This window comes from Miniopterus natalensis, chromosome 21 (assembly GCF_054644295.1).
Source record: "Miniopterus natalensis isolate mMinNat1 chromosome 21, mMinNat1.hap1, whole genome shotgun sequence".
Lineage (NCBI taxonomy): Eukaryota > Metazoa > Chordata > Mammalia > Chiroptera > Miniopteridae > Miniopterus > Miniopterus natalensis.
Genome location: NC_142101.1, coordinates 8,408,705 through 8,427,898, shown reverse-complemented (window position 1 = coordinate 8,427,898; position 19,194 = coordinate 8,408,705).

The window sequence follows — 19,194 nt, the reverse complement described above, 5'->3', positions numbered from 1 at the left end:
ACTGAATTAGAGAATCTTCAATATTTTTCTATTGCTTGGAATATTGTAACTATTATTGGAATTATCTGTTCTTTAAAGGTTGGATAGAATCAAATTCTAAAACTGTTTGGTCCCAGTAACTTTTTTAGTAGTAGATCTTTATTTCCCATCTCTACTACGGTAATTGGCCTTTCCCATCTCTACTACGGTAATTGGTCTATTCGACTTTCCCAGTTCTTAATTTTGTTAATGTATACTTCATCGAAAAGCACCCATTTCCCCTGGAGATTTAAATTTGCTGCCACAGTACTTTCATTCTTTATTTGTTTTTTCCCCTCCCTCCCTCCCTTCCATCCTTCCTAAACCAGGTTCATGAGAATTAGATGTTTGTTATCTTTTCAAAGACCAGCTTTGGGAATTATTAATCTTTTCAAAACAATTTTTTCTATTGAATCCCTTCCTGCTGTTTCGAATTATTTTGCTATACTTTTTTCCTCCTTTTTATCGATAAATACAGCTTTATTTTCTTTAAAAAAGAAAGCATTTAAAGTCACAGTGGGCTTTAGCTATGCACAGAGGTTTGGAGAAAACGTGCTCCGCTTAGAATTTCACTTGTCATCTCCTCTTCGACCCATGACTGTTCTTAATTTTAATAGTTAAGATTTTTTCGAATCCTTCTTATTTTTTTTTTCTAGCTTTATTAACTTGTGACTAGACACAATAGCTTGCAAAAATTCTGTCTTTTTCAATTTAAAGTTCTACTGTGGCCAAGTTAGAAAAGACACACCTTGGCACGTCCTGTTCACTTTTGGGAAAAAGTGAGGGGTTTGTTTTGATCTTGTTTTTACCTGGTTAGTGAGTTCTCAGGCGCTTCTTGCTGGGTGGAGTGTACCTGGGTTCGCCCACGCCGCAGCCCTCGGTGTGTGGGTGATAATATCCTTCCAATTCTCGCAAATCCTCTAATTTCTTGCAAATCCTCTAACATGTTTCTTGCGCATTGACCAGAATTCCTGGCTGTGCAGAGGGTTCTTGGGTTGCAGGATTTTTCTCTTTACAGGTGTTAAATTACCATACTCTAGTCTCCAGGCACAGTCAGAAATCCGCTGCCAATCTGAATAATGCCTTTACTGTCGGGACTCTCTCGAGATTGCTTCTCTAGCCTCCAACCTCTGCTACAGTCCTGCCTGTCCCCAGACTCTCTCTGTTACCCCAGGGTGCCTTTCAAGGCAGGCGGCCAGGGTGAGGAAATTCCCGAAGGGGTATCAGGAGAGGCTCAGCATTTCATGTCTGGCTTCGGCAGCTGCAACTCTTTACAGGGCTGCTCGGCTGTCTAACCACCGGCTGGACCGGAGGGTCGTGGAACGAGCTGTGGGATGGTATTTAATAAACGCTTGTTGACAGACTGACTCACTCTAAGGCTGTAGGAGCTGCTGCAATTACCGATAGGCACTATTTTGGCTTAACAAGTTCCAAATGTTGGAGTCCCCTCCACTCACTCAGAGGAACTCGGCCAGTTCCTGACTTAGGTAAATCAGGCCATGCTTTTAAGGAGATAGACTTGTCTGAAGACAAGTCTAAATAGAAATTATTTATAATAAACATGCATTTAAAATGCACATTGTAAGTGGACAGCTCAATGGATTGTCACAATTTGAACACAGCCCCGTAACCACTGCCTCGACGGGAAATAGAATATGCTAGTCCCCCGGATGCTCCCACGTGTCCTTTCCAATCACTGTCCCCTCCCTCCTTTTCAGAATAATCATTATCCATTTCTCCTGAACAATAGGTTAGTTCCGCCTGTGTTTTGAACTTTATAGAAGAGGAATCATGCCGTATGTACTCTTGGACGTCCAAGTCCTTCTGTTCAGCATTGTGCTGAGACCCATCCATGCTGCTGGGAGCTGTACACCGCCGCTCCTCACGGCTGAACAGGCCACAGCTGACCCATCCAGTCCACTGTCAGTGGGCGTTTGGGTCATTTACAGTTTTTAATATTATGCACAATGCTGCTGTGGATATTCTAGAAATTTCCTCACTTAGCGCTGTATTTCTACCTGAGATCCCAATTGCAGAAGCAGAAAGAAGGTTGTCGCGCTCACTTCTCAGGCACATACTTCCAGTTCTACGGGTCTTTGTTATGCACTGAATGTTTGCATCCCCCCAAAGTCATGTATTGAATTCCTAACCCCCCAGTGTAATGGTATTTGGAGGTGAGGCATTTAGGAGGTGATTAAATTCAAATGTGGTCAAGGGGGTGAGGTCCTCACCATGGGATCAGTGCCCTTGTAAGAAGAGACAGGAGAGTGCATGCTCTCGTGTTTTCTCTCCCTCTCTCCTTTCCTTCTCTCCCTGCCATGATAGAATACTTCAAGAAGGCAGCCGTCCACAAACTAGAAAGAGTTCTCACCAGACACAGAATCTGCCAGCCCCTTGATCTTGAACTTTCCACCCTCCAGAAGTGTCAAAATAAATGTTTGTTGTTCGAGCTACTTAGTCTATGGAACTTGTTAAGCAGCCCAAGCTGGCTATTAAGGATCCCTTGCACTGTACTCACAATACAAGTTGATAAATCAGCCTCCCTTTTATATCTATATATATGTATATAGATATATTTTTTATTGATTTTAGAGAGAGAAGAAGGGAGTGGGTTAGAGAGATAGAAACATCGATGAGAGAGAAACATCAATCGGCTGCCTCCTACACTCCCCTGCTGGGGATCGAGCCCACAACCCAGCCTTGTGCCCTGACTGAGAATCGAACCGGTGACCTCTTGGTTCATGGGTCGATGCTCAACCGCTGAGCCACACCGGCTGGGCCTCCCTTCTAATTTTAATCTAGTGCCATTTGTATTTAAATTCTGTGTGTATGCCTCATTTAAGAAATCTCTGCCTACTGAAATATCGTGAAGATGTTATTCTATTATAGTCTGGAGCTATAATACAGTCCAATACAGTAACTGCTGGCCATACATGGCTATTAAGCATTTGATAGACGGCTAGTCCAAATTGACACGGATTGCTAGTGTGAAATAGACACTAGACTTCAAAGATAATGTAAGATGTAAAATCTTTCTTCAGTAATTTTATATTGGTTATATGTTGAAATGATATTTTAGATACATTGAGTTAAATAAAATATGTAATTAAAATTGATTTTATCTGTTTCTTATTACTTCTTAAAATGTGGCTACGTGCCTTGCATTATATTTTTATTGGACAATGTTGTTCTAGAAGATTTATTGTTTTACCTCTCACATTTATATCTAAAACCCACCTGGAATTGATTTTTGTGTCATTTAAGGTAAGGGTCAATTTTCCTCTTTTTCCATATGGGTAACCAATGGTCTGGTACTATTTATTGGAAAACTGTCCTTTCTACACTCCAGAGTATCACCTTTATTATAAATGAAGAGCCATTATATACGTGGGTCTCTCTCTCTACTTTCTATTCTGTCCCATTGGTCCATTTGTCTATCCTTTCATTGTTAACACATGATCTTAACTACTATAGCTGTATAAGTCTATTTCTGGTCAAGTTCAACTTGGATCTCTCAAGTTTGTCTTGCCTATTATTAACATTTTGTCATCAACTTATCAAGTCTCTCGAAAATATGGGCTGGGATTTTAATTGGAGTGTATTGATTGTATATATTTGTGGAAAATGGACATCTACCTTCAAATCCATAAACAAGATTTATGTATGTACGTGCATCTTCTTTAAACTCTTTCAATAATGTTTTATAATTATTGGCGAGGTCTTCCACAACTTTTGCTAGAGTTATTATTAAGGATTTGATTTTTAAATGATATTGTAGACTGTATTAGTTTTAAATTTCTTTTCTTACTCGTTGCTGCTGCATAAAGAAATACAATTGACTTTTAATTAACATTTTATGCAGAGACCTTGCTAAATTCACTTATTAATTCTGGTGGTTTATTTGTAGATCATTTTGGATTTTCCCTGAACACGGTCATTTCATCAATGAGTAATGACAGTTTAATTTCCTTCCATCTATCACTCCTTTTACTTTTTTTCTTTCTTATTTGGCTGGCTAGCAACTCTGATAAATGTTCAATTAAAATGATAATAGCAAGCACCCTGTCTCATCTCTCATTTCCTAGGAAAAGGTTTTAACATTTCACCATTAAGTATGACAACTTTTTAGGTATTTTTCTGATGAGTTTTCTTTAGTAGATAAAACATTTTCCTTCCCCCTTAGCTGACTGAGACGGTTTTTAAAAAATTCTAAACATGTGCTAAATATTATCACATGCTCTCTCTGCCTCTAACAAAATAATTACATGATGATTTTCTCCTCTGTAGCTATATATAGCTATGTATTGCTGTGTAACAAAGGGCCCCCAACTTAGCATCTTAAAACAAGAGACATTTATTATCTCACATACTTTCTGAGGGTCTGGAATCTGAGAGCGGTTCGCTGGGTAGTTTGGGCTCAGGGTTTCCCACGGGGTCGAAGTCAAGCTCTGGGCCAGGACTTCAGTCATCTCAAGACACGACTTCCACGTTCACACACATGGTCGCTGCAGGTCTCAGTCTCGATGCTGCCTGGAGGCTTTGGTTCCCTGGCACATGGACCTCTGCACGGGGCTGTTCCAACAGGGTCACTTGCTTCCCTCAGCCTGAGAGACCAGCACAGAAGCCACCTGCCATCGCTCCTGCCATAGGCTATTGTTCCTGCAGACCAGAAATTCGTCCTGTATTGTCTTTATAATGTAAAGCAAAAGAACAGTAGTGGCAACTAGGAAATAAAGAAAAGGTACAGGCGGGCGACCCTTCCTCCCTCTCTGTCTCTAGCACTGTCCTCCCGAGAAGGGCTTTGACTCACCCACACAGACACTCTGGTTTGCTAGGCAAGCGAGCCTGGTCTCCTGTAGGGGGGAGAAGCGACTGGTGTCACCACAGCCTGATGAGAAAAACCCTTGAAGTGTCATTAGAACGTCTGCGATGCTGCGTGTATATATTTAATGCTGATTTACCAACCTTCTGGCAAACCTGCAACCCAGCCACGTGCCCTTGACCCGAAATTGAACCCGCGACCCTTTGGTGTGCGGGCCAACGCTCTAACCACTGAGCTACACCGGCAAGGGCCCGCCAAAGGTTTTTTCGTGTGCAGGGCAGGGCTCCTCAACTTTGGCACCCCTGACACTGTGAGTCTTTTGGAGGAGGCACTGCAGGAGGTGTAGCCGCATCCCTGGCCTGCAGCACCCCCACCCCAGTGTGACATCCATAAATGTCTCCAGGCACCCCCACATGTCCCGGGGGGGGGGCAGAATCACCCCGACTGGTGCACAGGACAATCTGGGAAGTAGGACATTTTAGGAAGATGTCCTGAAGGCTCTGATGGCAGCAGGAAGGTGGTTGGGAGAGAAACCACTGCAGGAGGTGACTGGGTGGGAAAAAAATGCAGTTCTGGGCCTTTGCAGGAGCAACAAGTTCATTGAGTAGATATTCCAGATATAAGTTCTAGTGCCATCTTTAGAAACCAGGGCCGGCTGCAACTTAAACACCACACTTGCCGTTTTTTGTTTATTTCTTAACCTTCTTTTTAAATTCAAAGCACTTCACAAGGGTGTGGACATACGAAAGTCAGTTAATTGAATTGATGGACCTAATTTCCTTCCTCATTTCATTTTGGTGGGAGATAAAACAGTATTTGCAATTTACTTGTTGAAATAATTAAGAGATGGTGGCTGCATGAGATAGTGGGCAAGTTTTACATTTATATCTATTGACTTTGGAATTGATTAAAGCTGGTCAATGGATCACTGGCTACAAAGATGCCGTTCATACTCTCAAAACCAATAAGCCTGTTTGATCCGAGTCAGAGTCAGGGCAGAGAGTGCAGGTCGGGGAAAAGATGGGGCAGACATCGAGTTTGAATTTACTGTCTCAATTGTGGGAGCCAGGCCTGACCACAGGCGCAAGGTGGGCTGGATGGCATGGGCCTAGGAGCTAGAACACGGAGCTCAGGCGAAATCCGGAAGGAAGAAAACAGAGTCAAGCCTGAGTCAAAGCTAATGAAGAATCTGAGCCAGCAGACAGCTCCAGGCACAAGGTCCCGGGACAGTCGCTGGTCCTCGGGACCCAAAGATGAGTCCAGGAGCAGAAACCAAGAGCGTTTTCCATGGAGCAGCCCTGGTGGCCGGGAGAGCTTAAGCAAGGCCGGCCAGAAGTGAAGGCTCAGGGTTGGCTTGAAAACCCAGGCAGGCCCGGTCAGGGTGGCTCAGTGGTTGAGCACCGACCTAGGATCCAGGAGATCGGGGTTCGATTCCCGGTCAGGGCACATGCTCGGGCTGGGGGCTCGATCCCCAGCAGGGGGCATGCAGGAGGCAGCCCATCAATGACTCTCATCATTGATGTTTCTCTCTCTCTCCCTCTCCCTCTCCCTGCCTCTCTCTGAAATCAGTAAGAAAAGAAAAGAAAAGAAAAGGAAGGAAGGAAGGAAGGAAGGAAGGAAGGAAGGAAGGAAGGAAGGAAGGAAGGAAGGAAGGAAGGAAGGAGGGAGGGAGGGAGGGAGGGAGGGAGGGAGGGAGGGAGGGAGGGAAGGAAGGAAGGAAGGAAGGAAGGAAAGAGAGAGAGAGAGAGAGAGGAAGAAAGAAAGAAAAGAAAGAAAGAAAGAGAAAGAAAGAAAGAAAGAAAGAAAGGAAGGAAGGAAGGAAGGAAGGAAGGAAGGAAGGAAGGAAGGAAGGAAGGAAGGAAGGAAGGAAGGAAAGAAAGAAGAAAGAAAGAAAGAAAGAAAGAAAGAAAGAAAGAAAGAAAGAAAGAAAGAAAGAAAGAAAGAAAGAAAGAAAGAAAGAAAGAAAGAAAGGAAAGAAAGAAAGAAAGAAAGAAAGAAAGAAAGAAAGAAAGAAAGAAAGAAAGAAAGAAAGAAAGAAAGAAAGAAAGAAAGAAAGAAAGAAAGAAAGAAAGAAAGAAAGAAAGAAAGAAAGAAAGAAAGAAAGAAAGAAAGAAAGAAAGAAAGAAAGAAAGAAAGAAAGAAAGAAAGAAAGAAAGAAAGAAAGAAAGAAAGAAAGAAAGAGAGAGAATGAGGGTGCAGAATACAGCGGTGTGGTTCCATCCGCTCAGAAACAGGCAACACAGAGCCATGCTTTTAGGTGTTAAATACACCGGCGGTGCAACCACAGAGGAAGAGGGGGCCGGAAATTGCCTGTGGGGGGCGCGACGGTGGTAACGGCCGTTTCTCCACCCGGCCGGCGCTCCCGGAGCGCGCTTGGGATTTAGTGTGTCAAGCGCCCGCATATGTCTTGCTCACGTTTCTTTTCTGTTCTGTTTGGTAACTTCCTTTAAAGTGAACAAAAGAAATCCTACGAGTTAAAATTCCACAAGCGGTTCTCCTTAGAAAGCGTTCCAGACGTTGCTCCGTTTGCCAGCCATCAGTGACCATTTGGCAGACTCATGAGCAAAACCTGCAGGCTCCTTGGCACATGTTTCCAATCAACACACACGCCAGGAGCTGGCACTGTGCTGGCCGCTGGGCTCAGGTGGGTTCCTTGCTCCCAAGGCACCTACGAGGCACCGAAAATGACGTGATGCTTCCCGCTGCTCCTAGAATTTCTGGACACTCCGGGCTGAAGTTCGTCCTTAGTCTTGGTGGCTTTCCCCATGGTCGGTCTTTGATGTGACCAGAATCCTCTCCCCCACCCCGCCCCTCGCTGTGTTATACAAGCTAAGGCCTCGCTCCCTTAGCTTCGCAGCACCTGCCACAGTTTACTGGAAGCCACTTCCAATGCTTTTGGGCAGCAGTCAGAGAGGAGTAAATGACAGAAGCCAGGGCTCCCCTCCTGCCCACGCTCATCAATCCCCCCACCCCCCACCCCCACCCTCAATCCTCCCAGGTCCCCACTTGCCCTTTCTGCCCCGATCCATAAATCCCTATCTGGGAGGCAGTGCCCTGTACTTGAGACATTTGGGGGACCCTGTTCCTTTCATACTTGTCACATTTTCCAATCCCTCGGAGTCGGGAACCGAACATGTGAGCAGGGCTGTTTGTCCCGATCGTCCCTGGCCAGCTGAGCTGGCAAAGACTCAGTAAAGGTGAGCTGCGGGGCCGGAGCGAGGCGGGAGCTAATCCCGCTTTCCCAGCCAAATGCCTCCGTCACCCAGGGCCGGCAGCTGGAGAGGGGCCTCCAAACAGAAATACACTTTAATTCACCATTTGAAACACCTAATCAGCTCCCAGAACACGCTTCGTTTTGCTAGAAGATACCCTGGGAGGAAGCATATGTCAGCAGACTGGGAAAGCCAGGTGACTTCTGCGGGAGAAGTTATTTAAATGCTGCCCCCAGATGCAGGTGCTGGCTGGACCCTGAGCTTCCAGGGGAGAGGGTGCCCTGGTAGTTGGCTCATTCAGCTGTGCAGGGCACCTTCCACGGAGGGGCTTGTGCCAGGATGAGGGATGCAGAAAGCAGGCTTCCCGTCTCCCTGATGTGACAAACCCGCGGAGGCATCTGTGGAGCGTGACCGGGCCAAGGATCTTGTTCCTTTTATGACTCCCCCCGCTGCTGGGCCAAATCCACGACATCATCTGGAGAGAGAAAAATGTTCAGGGAGCTGAAAACAAAGTGCTTTAATTACGTTTAGAGCCATTTTCAGCGTGGCCGAAATAAGTCTGGGCTGTTCTGGGGAAGGGGGCTGAGAGCTTTGTGTCATGTGGCTGGACTTGCCTGAGTTGGAAGAAAATGCGTTCAGAACAGTGTCAGGTCCTGAAATTGTGTGATTTCAGTGAAAATGCAAACACTGTGGCGTTCCTGGTACACACACACACACACGTGCACACATATGCATACATGAGTGTGTTCACATACATATACAAATGCACACACACGTGCTCAACCGTGTGCCTTAAGGTCATTTTTTTTGTACTTGGGATTTAGCTTGTTTAAAATACAATGAAATTTGATTGGAATTTTTTGAATACCTCTCCATGTCCCTACTTAACTCTGAACATATGTAACAGAATGAGGACAGGTATTTTTTACAATTTCTGTGTCACTTCTGGATTAGTTTTTAATTTATCCTAATTGTTGAAAGTATTACAGATGTCCCCTTTTTCCCCCCATTGGCCCTTTCCACGCCACCCCTGTCCCCCACCCCAGGCCTTCCCCACACTGTTGTCTGAGTCCATGGGCAGTGCATATACGCAGATAAATTTTTTGGTTCATCTCTTCCCTTCCCCCACCCCCAATCTGCCCTCTGAGATCCCTCAGTCTATTCCTTGCTATGTTTCTGGATCTATTTTGTTCATCAGTTTATTTTGTTCATTAGATTCCACATATGAGTGAGATCATATGTCTGTCTTTCTCTGACTGACTTATTTTGCTCAGCATAATACTCTCCAGTCCCTCCATGCCGGCTCAAAGGGTAAGAGGGCCTTCTTCACAGCTGCGTAGTATTCCACGGTGTGAATGTCCCACAGCTTTTCTACCCACTCATCTCCTGATGGGCACTCGGGCTGTTTCCAGATCTTAGCTATTGTAAATCGCGCTGCTATAAACATCGGGGTGAATATGTTCTTTCTGATTAGTGTTTCAGGGTCTTAGGATATATTCCTAGGAGTGGGATCGCTGGGTCAAAAGGCAGCTCCATTTTTAATCTTTTGAGGAACCTCCATACTGCTTTCCACAGTGGCTGCCCCAGTCTGCGTTCCCACCAGCAGTGCACCAGGTTCCCGTTTCTCCACACCCTCGCCAGCACGTGTCGTTTGATGATTTGTTCATGGCAGCTATTCTGACAGGGGTGAGCTGATATCTCACTGTCATTTTAATTTGCATCTCCCTGACGATTAGTAACCCTGAGCATTTTTTATATGTCTCTTGGCCATCTGTATGTCTTCTTTGGAGAAGTGTCTATTTAGGTCCTTTGCCCATTTTTTAATTGGATTGTTTGTCTTTTGTTAAGTGGTGCGAATTCTTTATATATTTTTAATTTAATCATTCTTTTCATTACGGGTCATATTTTCCTGTTCCTTTGTATATCTGGTAATCTTTTACTGGATGCTAGATATTGTGAATTTTACCTCACTGGGTGCGGGATAATTTTGTGTTTTAGAAATATTTTTTATCTGTGTTCTGGCATGTAGGCAACTAACTTGGAAAGAGTCTGATCCTTTAAGGTTTTGCTTTTAATATTCAGGCAGGACTGGAGTGGTGCTCAATTTAAGCCTGTTTTTTCCCCCACCTCTAGGGAAGACGGATGCCTCTCAGCCATGAGGTTCTCCAGTCGACTGGTGGGACCAGGCACTGCTCCCCGCCCCAGGTGGGCACGGCCACTCTTACTTCTAATATTTTCAGGTGTTTGCCTCCGCCCCCCCCGCCTCAATTACTTTCCACACATGATCGGCCCTCTGCTTGATCACTGCTCCCTAGTCAGTACTCTGTTGAATACTTGAGGGAGGCCCTCTCAGGACCCCAGAGCCCTCCCTTCATGTGCTCTCCTTGACACTCTGCCCCTGAACTCTGGCTGCCTTGGTTTCCCCCTGCTTTCAACTCCCTCTCCTCAAATCAGAAAGCGCCCTCCCCCCCCCCCCCCCGGCTCTGTCCGGGGTCCACGTCCATGTGCCACAGCTGGGAAACTTTTTCAAGGCTGAAAGATGGGGCAGTTGTAGGGCTCCCCTCGTTTGCACCCCGTCTCTCAGGGATCACTGCCCTTCGTTGCCTGATGGCCAGTGTCTCAAGCTCCATTGTTTCATGTATTTTGCCCTTTTTGGGGAGGTAAATCTGGTCTTCACCTTGGCTAGAAAACAGAAGTCTCTTTTTGACGTTTTTATTATGCATGTGCAAATAAACACGTAAAATGGGCTCGTGGTGTACATGTTGCCAAGTAACCTGGTTTTACCCCCATTTCACAAACCCATCACGGCGGCTTTCCATGCCAACACACAGACACCATAAATGCTGCGTCTCAGGGTGCTTGTCCTGGAGGAACCCCGATGCATTTGGTTACTGACAATGTTTCCTTATAAATCCACAATGCTGCAAGGACATCCATGCACACTTTTCTGATTGGTCCAGGGTCTAGGAGGGTCTCGTATTTTCCATTCGCTCCTCAAGATCTAGGGGGAAGATGGGAGCTGAGGAGAGTAACTTCTTTGAAATTCTACCTGCCACAGACAATAGAGTTCATTACAGGCTCTGTCAATATGTATAATTGGCCTGTCTGTACCTATAATTAACTTTGTCATATAACCAAAGGTCAATTCAATTAAACCAGCAGCGAGCTTTTCTGAGTGAAGTCAGGCATGGCTCCCGGTACGCACAGTTGTTTCAATAGTGTCACCAGATCCCGGCGTATGAGTCAGAGTTTACATCGAACTTATGTAAAATCAAAGTGTGCAGAGCTGGGAGCATGGGTGGCCGTGCTCACAGGGGTCCGTGTGAGCACTGACGTTGCGGGGTATGATTCGGGGGCTTTGGCCCAAGACGCCAAAGCATGTAGCCAGCACCTGTTCCTGTCTGGCTCTTTCTGTTCTTACTGTGCCCCCATCTGTGGTCCCCTCTGCTTCTCCCTGGGCGAGGTCCCCGAGCTCCTCTGCTTTCCTGGGAAGCCCAGGGGAATTGTCATGAGCTCCTCACCTGGACCTGCCCTGCGTGCATCTCAAACCTCAGTAACGGTGAGAGTCAGGGCTCCACTGACGACACATCCTGAGGGCCACAAACCAGCTCCCGGACCCGGCAAATCCGGAAGCTCTGTCTGAGTTGGAAAAACTTGATCCAGAGGCCAAAACAGCATCCATCCCTCTCTCTCTCTTTCTCTCGCTCCCCCCACCCAGTCCTCCTTTGGGGCTTTAGATGATCGATAAACTCTCCTCAAAGGTGGGAAAGCTGTCCCCTGAATGCTCCACCTTCACTCTTACTCTGTGATCAGAAGGGAGCGAGACTTTGCTCCTCTCACATGGCAGGGAGACTCTTCCACGAGGCCTGGACCCCGTGGCCTCCCCTGAGTGGGGAAGGGAGGGCAGACAAACAGCATGCTAGTAACGCCCCCCCATGGAGACTGTGGGCACATCCCGGTCCCCTGGGCCCCCAGCTGTGCCAGGCACACAGCAGGCACACGTTTTCTTATTAAACCAAATGGAAGCATTGATTGAATCCGGCCGTCTGGCTTCCTGGACCACGTGTGCGTTCCCCCCTCCTCTAAGTCCAGCATGTCTCCCAGAGAAGCGGGTGACTCTTCCTCGTGGGCTCTCCCTTCTTTTGGGGTTCTTGGTTGCAGTGATATATGGGGGTGAGGGGTTTGGGGATGGTGGTGGCAGTGATAGCAGTTCTTTGACAATAAAGGTATCTGGTGGGGACCTCTGTACGCCTGCTTGGTTATGTGTTCACACTCCTGCCTTCCAATATGACAAGGGTTTCTGCACCACCCACCCACCCACCCAATGCTGAACTAACACCGGGGACGCAGAGCATCTGTCTGAGAAAGGCCGTGGTGGCCATGCCTCCGTTTTCCTCTCCTCTCCTCTTGGGGATCCGGGGTATGAGCAGCGGTGGGCTCCTAACTAAAGCTGCTAATAGAATGGGGGAGACCTGCCCACCGCTCAGGAGGCTGACTGTCCCCGCCCGGCCTGTGTCCACCACCCACCCCGCCTCTGCTCTTCTCGCGTGTAGAGCCTCTCAGGACCCAGGGCCAGAGCCATCCACTGCCTGCTCCGAGGGCCTGCTTGCTCTTCCAGCCAAAGGAAAAAGAAATCGCTGGTTTCTAAGAACTACAAAGGACACTGGAGCCATTTGGATCAACTTGCTTTTCTGTGAGCTCAGGAGGGTGATTTAATTAATCTGTCGAACAAGATCATTAATTTATCAAAAGCCATGAATCCTACTCGAGACAAGTTATTAGCCAAGAACACCATGGATGTCATTTATCTTTTGTGGTCAAATACATGTAGCTTATCAAGCTCCAGGGGTAAATCACAGTTTTCTCTCTTGCCAAAAGAAAAATCTATTTTAGATATTGTTTAGAGCAGAAAGCTCCATATTGATTTAAAAATGCATATAAATAACCTAAGTCCCCACACTCAGCTGTAACATGACAAGGCACAAAAATGAATAAATGCAAGTCGGCAGGGAAGGAGAGAAAAAGGCTGCGGGGAAAACCTGCTAACCTGCTAACGACTAATGGGGGAGTCCCCGATGAAGGCGCCCCCGAAGCGTGCAGGGTCCCCGCTGGCCCTGACACGACAGCACAGCATGTCCTTGGGCGAGTGCAAATGCAGGAACCTTTATGCCCTTAATTTCCTTCTGGGAAAGAAGGAGCAGTGACTCGAGCCTTGGGGAGGGGAGGGAAGGAACGCAGCGGCCACGAAGATGCTGGGGGAGGCAAAGGCCAGACAAGGGGTCTGGTGATGTTCAGCAGGGGCCCTAACTCACCCTGCCGTCGGACTACTGGGGACGTCACCAGCACCCAGGTCCCCTTCTCCCGGGGGAGAGCTAATGAACGTGGCCTCCAGCTTCGTCACTTTCCTGCGGGAGCTGGTGAGACACATTTTCTAGGTGGCTGGAGGGGCTGCAGCTGCGAACCCAGGAGTCTCACGGCGCGAATCATAGAGGGACCCGAAGTCGTACGTGGCCGCAGACGACTCCTAGATAAAGGAGAAATGTTTCCGAGCCATTGCATCTCTCTCTCGTAGACACTGAAATTGAATTATGTCCTCTCTTTCTGTCCCTCCTGCGCCATCCTGGGTTTGCTCAGAGCCGGGCCTCCCTCCACACACCCACCGCTGTTGCCAGGCCGCTCCGCGATGGGGTCCCGCCGTCCTTGCCCTCTCCCGGGAACGGTTCGCTTTTCCATATTCTCTCCTCTTTCCTACCACGGTTGCCAACATGCTCCAGGGGTTTTCTCTGGTGGCACCCGGGAGCCCTGGGACACTGTCTCTCCTGCTGAGCACAGCGGGTAGCGAGCCTGTGACACCGCAGTCATCCTCGCCAGCGTCCTGTGAGGAAAAGCGTTCATGCTGGTGCTTCGGCTCTCGCTTGCTCAGTTACAATCCCTTGCAAAGCTTTCTAACGCACTTACCTTTGCTCCGGTGGTATCAGCCTTTCCCGTATAAGGCGTCGTGGCTTAGGGGTTAGAGGCAGGACTCAGGAGCCGGACCCCCTGATTCACATCCCAGCTCTGCGCCTCGCTGTGTGACCCCGGGCAAATGACTTCACCTCTCTGTGCCTCATTTTCCTGGCCTGTAAAGTGGGGGCAATAATAATAGCTTCTGAATAGTGCTGTTCTGAAGATTGGTGTGAGACGTGCTTGGAACAGGGCCAGGAATGCTGTTAGTCGTATTTAAGCGCATAAGAGATAAAATCAAAAGAAGGTTCGCCTTCAAAAATAACTTTTAAAATTTTCAGGTAAGATATGTCCACTGTACAGACGTCAGAAAACCTGTACAAGAAGGAAAAAATAAAAAAAGATGCAACTCCTGAGGCTCCCAGGGCGCTTGGCCAAGGCTCAGGGACAGACCTTGGGCTTGACCTTGGTGTTGACGAGTCGGTGCACTTTGCACAGCCCCCCGTGAGCTGCACTGGTGACGGATCCAGGGAACTAGTGTGTCCGGACAGGGGTCCCGGCCCTGGGGCTGAGTCTACCTGGGTGCCCAGGGACTCACAGAACAAGGCTGCAGGTCCACATACCCGCCGAGCCTTTCTGTAGACCGGCCAATACATGTCCCAAATGCGTTCCCATCCACCACTCTTACTCTTGGGGGCAGAGACCATTACAGGTGCCTGGGAAAGCAGAGGTGAGCCCCCCTCTGATGGCAGCTGTCACCTGTCCTCTCTGTCACCCACACACCTCTGTACCGGACTTGTCCAGTGTCGGGTTCATTTGGCCTTTGTTCTCACTCTCACATCGATGTTTCTCTCTCTCCCTTCCTCTCTCTCTCAAAATCAATTTAAAATATCAATTTTGACTGCAGGCAAGGTCAGGGGGGTCTCATAGCTGAAAGGAGACCAAGTCAAGATATGAGTTCACTTCCTCCTGGCTTCACAATCCAGACTCTCCTGCACTTTGTAACACTCTGTCCCTCTACCCAGGAGTGTCGGAGGAAGGCTCTGGTTGGAGGACTATGGTTGGGAACCTGGTATTAGGTAAGTAGGCAGCAAACAGGCTCTGAATTTCTCACAGGCTCCTTAGTGTAGGGCCAGTAGGGGGCGCTCCACTTGTTGAAGCTGCTGCTCAGAGGCTGCCTGGCTGGGTTGCCCCACAGCAGCCACTTCCCAGCTTCAGTCTCTTGTTGCTTTGTCTTCCCCTCACCCTCCCATCTGCTTCTCCCTGGGTGGGACAAGGACAGCCTGAGGCACCAGGTTCCCACCTTGAATGGACCCACCCTCTCGGAGGCTGCGCTCTGGTCTCTGAGTCAGCCTGCCCCAGGCTCCCCTCCAAGTTCCCTTGCACTGGCCGCAGTCCTCCTTTCACAGCTGCGTCCAATCTGGCCTGGCCTTGGGGCTCTTTAGAAAGCTCCATACTCTGCATACCACTGTCTCGGGGCTCCCAGGCTCGGCCTTACATGCACCCTGTACCCCATCTTCTGCAGTTGGCTTCAGCCTGCCATTGTCCTCCCCTTGTCCCCAAGGGAACAACACCTGGACTCCTCCTTTGTGCCCAGTTGCACTTGAGCCACTGACTTTAGTCTCCTTTGGCTTGACACCTCATGGCCCCAAGGTCCCCTGCCCCAGCTGGGGCTGATCCCAGGACCGCCCCTACTTACCTCTCATTGCACAGAAGGGAAGCTGAACCGTCCCTCTAAGCCTGTTTGCCAGTGGCATCCCCCAAGAGAGTCCTGGCCTTTTCCTCCAGGAGCCTCCCCCACCCAAAACGACTCCACGCAAACATAGAATCTAAACTGAAGTCACGCCCTTGCCAGGTAAGTGCAGGTTCAAGACAACCTCCTGTACCTAATTAGCAAAGATCACTTACTGGGTGGGTGAAAATCCCGAGAACAGCCCCTCACATATAACTGGGAGACTGTAAATTGGTTATACTTCCAAGGAGGGCAATTTGACAGGATCTATCAAAATGTTAAACTCATCTACCCTGTGACCCAGCTATCTATTGGTAGCTATTCAGCTGTACATTCATTTTCTACTGCTCTGTAACAGATCGCCATGAAGGTGGTGTTTAAAATAACCCAGACTTACCATCTCACAGTTCTGTAGCTCGGGAAGGCTGGGCTGGTTTCTGTGCTTCAGGTCCCCAAGGCTGAAACCCAGGGGGTGGCTGCCTGGGCTCTTACGTAGAGGCTCTGGGGGAGGATCTATTTCCAGGCTCACTCAGGTTGTTGGCAGAATTCAGGTTGTTGGCAGAATTCAGTTCCAGGAGACTGTAGCCCCGAGGCCCCTGCTTCCTGGCTGGCCGTCTCGTCCTCAGCTCCTGGAGGCTGTCTGTCCGCATTCCCTGGCTCGGGGTCCCTGCATCTTCAGAGCCAGCAGTGGTGGGCTGCGTACTTCTCGCGACCCCAGTCTCCCTGGCACCCCCTCTTGCCTCCTGCCTCCAGCTGGGAAAGCCTGTGCTTTCAAAGGCTCATGTCCTTAGACTGTACACCCAGAGAATCCAGGATAATCTCCCTCTCTTATGTCCATAACCTTTGTTCCACCTACAAAGTCCCCTTTGCCGTGTGAGGCAACATAGTCACAATTCCAGAGACTAGAGCATGAACTAGAGGGTGGGGGTGGGGAGCGGGGGGCGGGCGGTCCACCTACCACAGCTTCATCTGTGCAAATCGGTGCACCTGCAAGAATTCTCACTGCAGCATTATTTGTAATAGTAAAATACCGGGAACCATCTAGATGTGAATCAGTAGGCGGTAGTTTATAAATTGTAGTTTATACAACCGAAAAGACTGCAGTTGTTTAAAAGTATGAGGCAGCTCTAAGTGAATTAAGATGGGAAGATCACGTTCTTGTATTTGGTGCAAAAAGGAAGAGTATAAATGCTACTATTTGTCTAAAGAAAGAAACCATGTACCTACCCTTTGTATAAGTATATATGTAATACACAGGTATGTAATATGCTACATATGTGCTTGTGTGTATGTAAATGTATGAAGGCCGTGTAGCATTTTTTTAAAAAGATATGCAAAAGACTATTGACAGTAGCAGCAAAACACTGACAGTCTCAGGCTGGAGGGAGAGGAGTGGAAGTAAGAGGCCTGGGCTGTCGGGGCTGTCGGGGCTTTCGGGGCTGTCAGGGCTGTTGGGGCTTTCGGGGCTGCAGGGTGAAGGGCACGGAGCTGCGGCAAGGCTGCCATCGGTCCATTCCCAATTCTGCCCCTTCCTTCCCAGTGAGCCTGACACACTAATCTCTCCACCCCTCACCTCATCTCTATAACCACATCTCCCTCTAGAGCTGTTGTAAGGATGATAAATGAATTAATATATGTGCAAAGTTAGAGTAGGGCCCAGCACAGAGTAAATGCCATGGAAGTGTTTGCTCTCGTGACCTGTTCAAAAATAAATGAATGAAATGTCGAGAATCGGGGGAGGGGTGCCACACGGCTACACCCAGCAACTCCCGTGTGGCACTCCTGGGTCCTCCCTCCCTGCTGGTGCGCCACAGAAAGGCAGAGACTCACCTAAGTCAGCCTGAGGCACTGGGCCATGGTGGGCCAGGCCAGGCCAGGCCTCTTGGCCTTGAATCTGGTGGCCTGTCCCCACCCCATCAGCGGCAGGAACAGGCACAGAAGGTCAGAGATCTCTGCTCTGTTGCTTCTCATTGATGGGGACTTACTTGGGGTTTTAGCAGCTGTAATAACAATTTTTAGGAGAGGACATGTGAAGCCAGGGCCTCTTTTCTGCTCTCCCCTCATGTGTTCCCATTCAATGTGTCCAGCCCTCAGAAGTGTGGGCCAGTCCCGCTCAAAGTGGAACTTGGACCCCACTCTGTCCCTTGCTTGCAGCTGGGAAATGGGAGAGCTGACACGGAGTGGTTTCACTGTGGTCTGAGTCACGGGCTACACAGTTTCCTAAAGCTCCAAGTAATGGTCTCGGAGAAACACAGGAACATTTTGAGAAGCGGTTCTAACTGCTGCCAAAAACAGTCTGGGCCACGATTCTTTCAAGGGGAAAATACAGACATTCCCGTGATTAATCAAAAGGGAAGTAAGGGAAAAGGAAATAGGGAATTTGTCCTAAATCGTCCGCTCGGAGCAGCTGCTTCAACTTGGCGATTCTTTCTCAGCACGAGTCCTGCCAAAGGGAAAACTGGAAATGATGCGTTGAAAATTTCCTTCTCCCTGCCTCTTTCCTCCCGATTTTTTTTTTCTTCTAAAGGTCAAGCGTATTGGCCGAGCCATCTCAAGAAATACCTGCCTTCACTCAGAAGCTGAAATGTCATTGTCAAAAATGAGGTCGCCAGCCTGGCCAGGATGCCAGCGCCATGGAGAGACTATGACGGCCTTCGCAGAAGTAAACGCTGCCATCAAGTTCGCCTGACTTCTGGTTAGAGCGTTGGCCTGCACACTGAAGGGTCCAGGGTTCAATTCGTGGTCAAGGGCACACCTGGGTAATGGGTTCGCTCCCCCCCCCCATTGGGGCGCATACAGAGGGCAGCCAGTAGCAACCAGCTGATGTCTCTCTCTCACATCGATGTTTCTCTCTCTCTCCCTTCCAGTCTCTCTGAAAAGCAATGGAAAAAGTATCCTCAGGTGAGGGCCAACAACAACAAACGTTCCCCTGATTTCTGCTCCCTCGCTTTCTCTGTCTTCTGACGACATATTTCATTTCAACCCCGTGGTGGCTTATTTATTCGGGTGAAAGTGGGAGACGGCGAGGGGGATTCTGCCCGTTGGGAGTAAGGAGAACGCAGCGGACAGGGGCTGAAGTGTGCTTTCCCCCTGAGAAGCAGAGCACGTGGGTCTCTTGGCTAAATCTTACCAATGGACAGGTAAGGTCGACAGATATTTGTTGACAGGGGGCTTCTGTAATGCTGCCAGCGTGGAGAGGGACTCTGCCAGGGGGTGCCAAGGCCCAGATCCTGGGAGCCATGGCAAGCAGAAGCTCCGTCTCCATAGCTGCATGTTTATCCCTTCTTGGTGAAACCTGCCTGACGGAGCCAAGCAAAGGCCTGGATTTCGCCGATTCCCTCCTTTCTCAGTTGCTCACAGAATGGGACGTAGTCTCTGCATAAGGGCTTTGCCTGGCTTCGTAGGAACCAGAAGTAAAACCCGGGACCTTGCCTTAAAAATGCCCAGGTTGGCCCTGGCTACGTGGC